Source organism: Vigna angularis, chromosome 10 (genome assembly GCF_016808095.1).
Source record: "Vigna angularis cultivar LongXiaoDou No.4 chromosome 10, ASM1680809v1, whole genome shotgun sequence".
NCBI classification, from domain to species: Eukaryota; Viridiplantae; Streptophyta; class Magnoliopsida; order Fabales; family Fabaceae; genus Vigna; species Vigna angularis.
Genome location: NC_068979.1, coordinates 28,971,231 through 28,978,868, shown reverse-complemented (window position 1 = coordinate 28,978,868; position 7,638 = coordinate 28,971,231).

The following is a 7,638-nucleotide window of genomic DNA, read 5'->3' as shown; positions in this document are numbered from 1 at the left end:
ACTTCAACATTAAGGTTATAAAACATATAGTTAATGCCATATTAATGCTTAAAACATTTTTTTTTTGTTTTTTAAGATTCCATAACGGGATGTGATGGTTAAATATATTATGTGTGACACCCGGGCACGGAGACGAGGGCGGAGAGTGACGCCGGTGCAAGAAGCATGGTGCAGGGGGCACAGACAAGGAGCGGCTCCTAGCAGCTTCGGGTGGAAGGGGTACATGGATGAATCGAACATACACCGGAATGAGAGGGATCTGGAGACTGTATAGGTATGGGACTATACAGTTGAAGGATAGCTTAAAGGAATTGATTTGACTACTTATATCACCAAAAATGCATTTGCTTTTCGGTAGCCTGACTCATAAGAACCCTATATATAGTTAGATTTCATAAGATTATTTTATCTCACCTAAACATACTTTTAAAAAGCTTAATTTTAGACAACTTTTGTAACTAATTGAGATTATCTTGATTTTTTTAACCTAATGAAAGTTTGTTAAAGCCCCCTTTTAATGAATCTGACGTGCATATTTTTTGGAGATGTTTCCAAAATTTGTTGCTCCGTGCTTCCCAATTACGTGCACGTCAAGACTCGCATTTTAAAACATTTATGATAAATACGATAGTAATAATATTTTATGAAACAGATTCTGAAGGAAGTAATATCTTGAAATCTTTGAAAGCTTTCAATACTTTTTTTTATCAGTGTATTTAATAAAATAAGAAAATTATTGAAGACAGTTTTTTTTTTTTTAAGAATGTAAAACTATCCTATAAAAAATGTCGCATTGATAAAAAGATAAAATCTAAGTTAAAGCATTATTTTATAATTGTTTAATAAATAAGTTAAAAATCAGGATGTCAAAGTAATAAACACAATTATTTTACGCTGGTTTACTTTATCAAGCTATGTCCAATCCTCTTTTAAAGAGGATTTCACTATAATTTTTAACAAAATTACACCACTCTTGGTATCACCTAACCTAATGTATCCCAGTTATAAGCTCTTGGATACATGTTTTATGATTAAGGTTGTGTACTAAACTAAAGAACTTGTGATTTACCTTATGCACAAATCTCACAAACTCATGCAATATGCTATAACAAGTAATATATCTCTAACACCATCTTTATCAAATATAATTATCAAAACAAACTTCTTTAAACTCTTTCAGGATACATGAGTAACTTTATTCTTCAAGTTCAACAAAGTTAATTTTTGACTAAAGGTGTCAATTTGATCCATGATCTATGGATGAGCCTCACAATTCCTAAATAAATAATCATTTTATTACTCAGCCTAACAAATAGGTTGAAAAAGTCGTAACTTCTCAAATTCCCTCTTAAAAAATAGTTAGAATAGAATTAAAATGAGTTTGACCCATTACAAAATTTTAATTAACTTCTAAATATATTTCATAAAAGTGTTATATGTATAACCTACTCCTTAAATTATTAAATTATTACTTATCAAAAATTGATTGTGATATACTTATCTAATTAAAAATTATTATTTTTTGTTTAAATGTATGCGGTTAATTAAAGTAATATTTTCCGAATTATAATATGGTTACATATTTTATATATAAATATAAAGAAAGAACCAAACATTTGTTAATTATTCCTACCAAGAAAGAGAAATCCCACGTCGTTATTTTTTTTTTCTACAACATCTTTATCAGGTAGACTTAAACATGAAAGTTCTTTAATGTTTTACAGCCTAAACGGACAGAAAGAAAAGAAAAAGGAACTTAATGATATTTAGTAACCACTCAGAAAACAGAAAATACATATAGTTATAAAACGCAACTTTCTTTTTTAAAGCATGTTATCTATAACATCACCCATAACGTCATTTTCAACTCTTGAAATTTTATAATTTTAAGCAAAGAATTTTCATCACCATCATTAAAGCTTCTGATTTCTCTCACTCTCTCTTTCTTACATGTGTGCCTCATTTTGATACCTTTCAGTATATATATAGAACTGCTAAAGGTGATTAGGAGCATGAGAATCAGATGAAGTTCGCACGCACAAATAATATGCAATTTGGAAAATAGAAGAAAGATTTGAAACGAAACTTTGTCACATTATCAGCCAACGTGTCAAAGTTGGCGTCATTAAAATTCTTTTCTCTGTCATACAATGGCACATAGCCACTCCTTCTTAGTTACTATATAAACGAATGGACCAACGAAGTGAACCCTACTACAAAAAAGATGATAAAGCAAGGGATATAATTTCGTTATTCTTTAAACTATGTAAAAGGTAAAATTTTTGTGATTATGGAATATCATATAGGGTGGGATGGTTCTGAATAAATTGAGTTTTGACTCTCGGACTTCCACGATACGTAATATTCACCATGCTAAAAAAAACTGGGCTGGGGTTATTTATGTGTTAGTTTTTCTTCCAACAAAGATGGTTTATAAGCAGAGTCTTATGTTAACATACTATACGGTTTTTTTTTAAAAAAAAAGTAAGAAGCTTATAGAGAAACAAAGTAGATACTCTACTATAAAAGAGAGATTTGATGTATGTTATTTTTAATGTTTAACGTCAGTCAAAACACTAATATCATAGCAGGAGACTTTAATTGGCGTCAGAAGAAAAAAGGACATTCGTTGATATTGAAAAATTGGCATTTTAGACCTTAATTGAAGTCTGAAATTAACATTTTCAAACGTCAGTGACATCGGAAATTGGCACTTTCAGACATTAATTGACGTTAAAAATTGCACTTCCAAACGTCCTTGTTTGTTTTTTTAATTAATATATGATTCATTTTTATAGTTTTACCAAACTTGAAAAGCAGAAAACCAATAAATGTAGTCTAGTTTTGACATTTCATATATCGAGAACTCATTTTTAAATTTGTATGAACTAATCAAAACTATATCACAAGTAAAAACTTAAAAAACCATGGGAACGTGCCTAACTCGAATCTGTATGTACCATCACCCATAGAATGAAGAAAGAGTTGTCATTTTGTCAATTCTTACTATATGTGTTAGTATGGTGTTACAATAGTAGTAGTAGTGGTGAATGATGTTATAGTGAGTAGTGTATACTGACTATTTACATGTGATTTTTGGTTTTAATAGCTATACATAATTATTATTTTTTGTTGAGACCATAAAGGTGAGGTTGACACGGAAGCAAGGAGTGGATGGAGAATATGTTCTCGGTTTATGAGTGTTTATGGTGGGATGGAGGTGTTTAATGATTTTCTTGAGAGGTTGGGCCAACTCTAGATAATGGTGGCTAAAAGAGACCACATGGGATGCTCTAACCTTGACTTGAGACAAGATATAGTTGCACAAATATTTTGACAACATAACATTATAACTCTCAAAGTGGGTTTATAAGGGGGGAGACATCTCTATTTATAGATGAAGAGAGCTCCAAAGTAGACCAAAACCCCAAAATGTTATTGCACCAAACCCTAAAAATCTTATATTGGTGAATGAGAGCTTGACATGTGACACTCTAACTTTTAGAAAAAGTCTCCACTCCTAGAGTGTCAGGTGGAAAGACACTTTAACAAAAGTTTCCCAGAGAACAATGACACATGGTCACTACTTTTGTAAGAAAACTCTCCACTAAGCTTCCCATGTGAAAAGCCACTTTAGCAAGTTCTCCACTAGGAAAATGATACATGGGTACTACCTTTGTAAGGAAACTCTCCACCAAGAGCTTGCACCGTAGAAACCAACTTTAGCAAAATTTTCCAACTGAAAAAATGACACATGACCACTATCTTTGTAAGAAAACTCTCTAAGAGTTTTCCATATGGCCACCATGTCTCACGTGGGACACCCTCCATCAAGCTAGGGTTACAAAATTAATCACCTAAGATTAGCTTAAGTTAGGTACAAATTGTCCTACAAGTTAAGTAAAATTGTTCAAAAATCGTACACTACTTAACCCTTAAATACAAGACCTACATACTTTTAATCTACTAAAGGTGCTTCATGATCACCTAAGAAAAAAAATCTTTGTTTCACCTTACATAAATAATTTTAACTTTTCTTAAATGTGTTTGAACTATGACTAAGAGATATGTCATCATATAATACCTGTCAAACCATGCCAAAATTTTCACTTGAATTGAACTAAAAGGGCTCTCTATAAAGGATCCATGTTGCTATTGTTGATTGGAAGAAATATAGGATGAAATTAATCCATTCACGTACCATATTGTGAATCCATTTTCTTGTATAAAAAAGAAAAGAAGAAAGAAGATTATTAAATGTAAACATAAAAAAAATGTATTAAATTATTATATAAGGTAAAAGGAAAACAAAGAAAGAAGACGAAAATAATATATATATATATATATATATATATATATATATATATATATAATAATAACCACATAGAACAATGAAATGTTATTATATTATTATATATGTGAATATTTTACGTGCAAAGTAGTGTAAGTCATGGGCTGGACATTTTAAGAGGTCTTAAAACAAGGTTGGAACATCTTTTAATAACTGAAAAATAATAATAGTTCATATATATAATAGAGATTGAATTAACAATAATTCATTTCACTAGTTGGACAAAAGCAAGGATATACTTTATGTTAAGTGGAGTGCATCATACTTCATTTAATATTTTAATGCTTTTTAAAGACAACTCTTTTGTATTTTGACACGTGACGTCAATATATAATCAGCTGAATATTTGTTGAAAAGTTTTAGAATATTATATCATACTTCAAATCAGCTTTAAACCTCTCTTTAATATGCAACTGTATGATAGAATATAGCAAATACGGAGAATATATCCCCCTTTTTTAAAACATATTTTATTCCTCCCACTCATCCAAGTTTTTTTTCTTTTCTTTCTTCGATTAAACACCATTTTTATAACCTAAATTAGAGCCATCTCTTCTAAGTAAATTTCCAAATTTATATAAACAAAATAAATGAAAGAAAATTATGCATACATGATTTCCTGTTTGTATGATTTTGACGTTGGTGTTAATTAAGAATAAGATTAAATTATAATATATAAATAAATGTAAATTCTATTTTAACAATTGCTTTTACCATACTTCATTTTTTTTAAGTTCATTTCCCAAAAAATGCGACTGAAAGATTTGACGATGGAGAAAAAATGGCGTTTCAATATCTTCCTCTGGTTAGAAGGATCTATAAATTTGAACTCTAATTTAACTATACATTTATGTTACAAATATTCATAAAATAGTTTTGTCGAAAGAAAAATAGTTCAAACAAGAATGTATTTAATAGATGGTGTGATACAAGTGATTTGCTAATATATTAGGTTAAAATCATTTCCAATCATTTGTCTTTTAAAATATCGAAGTTGATCTTTTACCTCTTAAATATATTAGGTTAATATTGCTTCCCTTTCAAAACCAAGATTTTATATATATAAATTATTTAACTCCTCTTTTAACTTATTTAAGACATGAAATTTTCTTATTAAATTGACCAGTTAATATTTCAATAAAACCCTAGAAAATTCCAAATATAAGATTTAGGGCATAGAGGTGGCTACTATATATAAAGAAAATAAAAATGAGAAACAATCTGAATGTTATAGTTGAAATTGGAAGGAAAAGGTATAGCAAAGAATACACCCTCATGAAAGTGACTCCATGGTGCAACAACGGCTTTTTATGGGAAAGAGGACACCATTTGAAGCACTAGGGTTTGTGGTGAATAGGCAGATGACACATATAAAGCTCTTTGGGGAACCCTACTTTTTCTGTCAACCAGACACCACTAAAGGAGAGAGTACCCTCTCAAAAGAAACTAAAGTTAGGCAGTTCAAATAGTTTTTATCATGCTACCTTTCTTTACTATTTTCTAAACTAAATTTAATCTAAAACATTAGGTGAATATATATATATATATATATATATATATATATATATATATATATTTATATGATTTGTTCATGATAAAGTAAATTTGCTTTTTCAAATTTGGATACACTGAATGTTGACAGTTTTCGTTAAACACTCAATTTTGTTAAGAAATAGTTTAACTCATCTTTATAAAATTGATTTTTAAAGCATGTTTACATCCATTTATATACTGTAAACTTATTTTATCTCTAATTGATATGGGATCTCCAACATATCATTTTTTTCATGTCGAATTATATACATCTCAAACATGAAATTAGATATTAATTGATGATCTAATAGTTGTTTGATAGTTGGTGGATACAATACACCGAACAAATCTTCTGATAGCAATAGATACAATAGATCAAACAATAACAAATTTCGCTATAATAGACTTTAACTCATGATTTTGATATCATGTTAAGAAATAAACTTTAAATTTAACTCAATTTTATAAAATCGGTTTGTAAGGTGACATTGTGTACCTATTTATAAACTATAAACTTGTCTTATTTTTATTGAATGTGAAATCTCCAATAATTCAAAAATATTATCTTAGTATAAAATGAAATTTCAAGACACATATTGCTTGAAGTTTTTTTTATCATATTTATTCACCCCAAAATTAAAAAATAGAATAATAGTTATATTTTTTTTCCAGCAATAATATATATATATATATATATATATATATATATATATATTTTGTTGGGAATCCAAGTGTGAGTCTAAGTCTCACATTGGATAAAAATGAGAAAATAGAACAGTATATAAAGATTAAAAACCAATTAACTTATTGCCTTGAGGTTTTGGATAAAAAGTGGTGACAATCCCTTATCTGGTTAGACTCAGATGTCATTGATATTTGTAACTTTCTAGTGAAACTATATCCAACAGTGGTATCAAAATCTTTCATATTTAATAAAAATGAGAATAGTATATATGTTAAATTTGATGCAGTGTGTCCAAATTTAATTGAACTACACAGGAATAGATGTTCATAAATGAAAATAAAATAAAATATTCAACCTAATAGAAAACACATTACTTAATTAAAAAAATAACTTATTTACTCTTATTAAAACTAAGGACTCGTCTACATTATATATGCATGAACGGAGTAATAATCAATTATATCATTTTCTTCTTCTGAAGGTCTATCAAATTACTTCTTGAAATTATAGCTATTAATAACTCGATTACGCCCGTAAATTTATAAAATAAATAAACGTAATACTTGTTTTTGATAATTATTTATTAATTTAAGTTATAAAATCAGCACCAGTCAAATTATTCTTATATATTGTAAAATCAATCAATTTAGTCACTAAAGGTTTCTTACTTATAAGTCGTTTTGATTAATGTACAAAAAGTCATAGATTAAATTTATCAATAAATTTTAAAGAACAAAATGATTGATAACCATAAAAAATTATAGACTAAAGTAACCATTTCTTTAGAAAACAAATGTGCGTTGAAAAAAAAAAAGAAGGGTGCAAATGTAGCTGAAATAAATTATATTAATTAGTTTAACATGGTTTTTGTGAATTAGACGTGTAAACTTATGAATTTGAGTATTCACTAACTTTAAGTATGCTTTTCATACTAATAAATGTGATTTTAAATATTAATTCCATACAATATAAAATAAATACTAATTTAGTAACGTACTCACTCCAAAAAGAAAATGGATTGAGGTAAAAAAAAAAGAATGGCACTCATATTTTAATGCTTTCGTTTTAC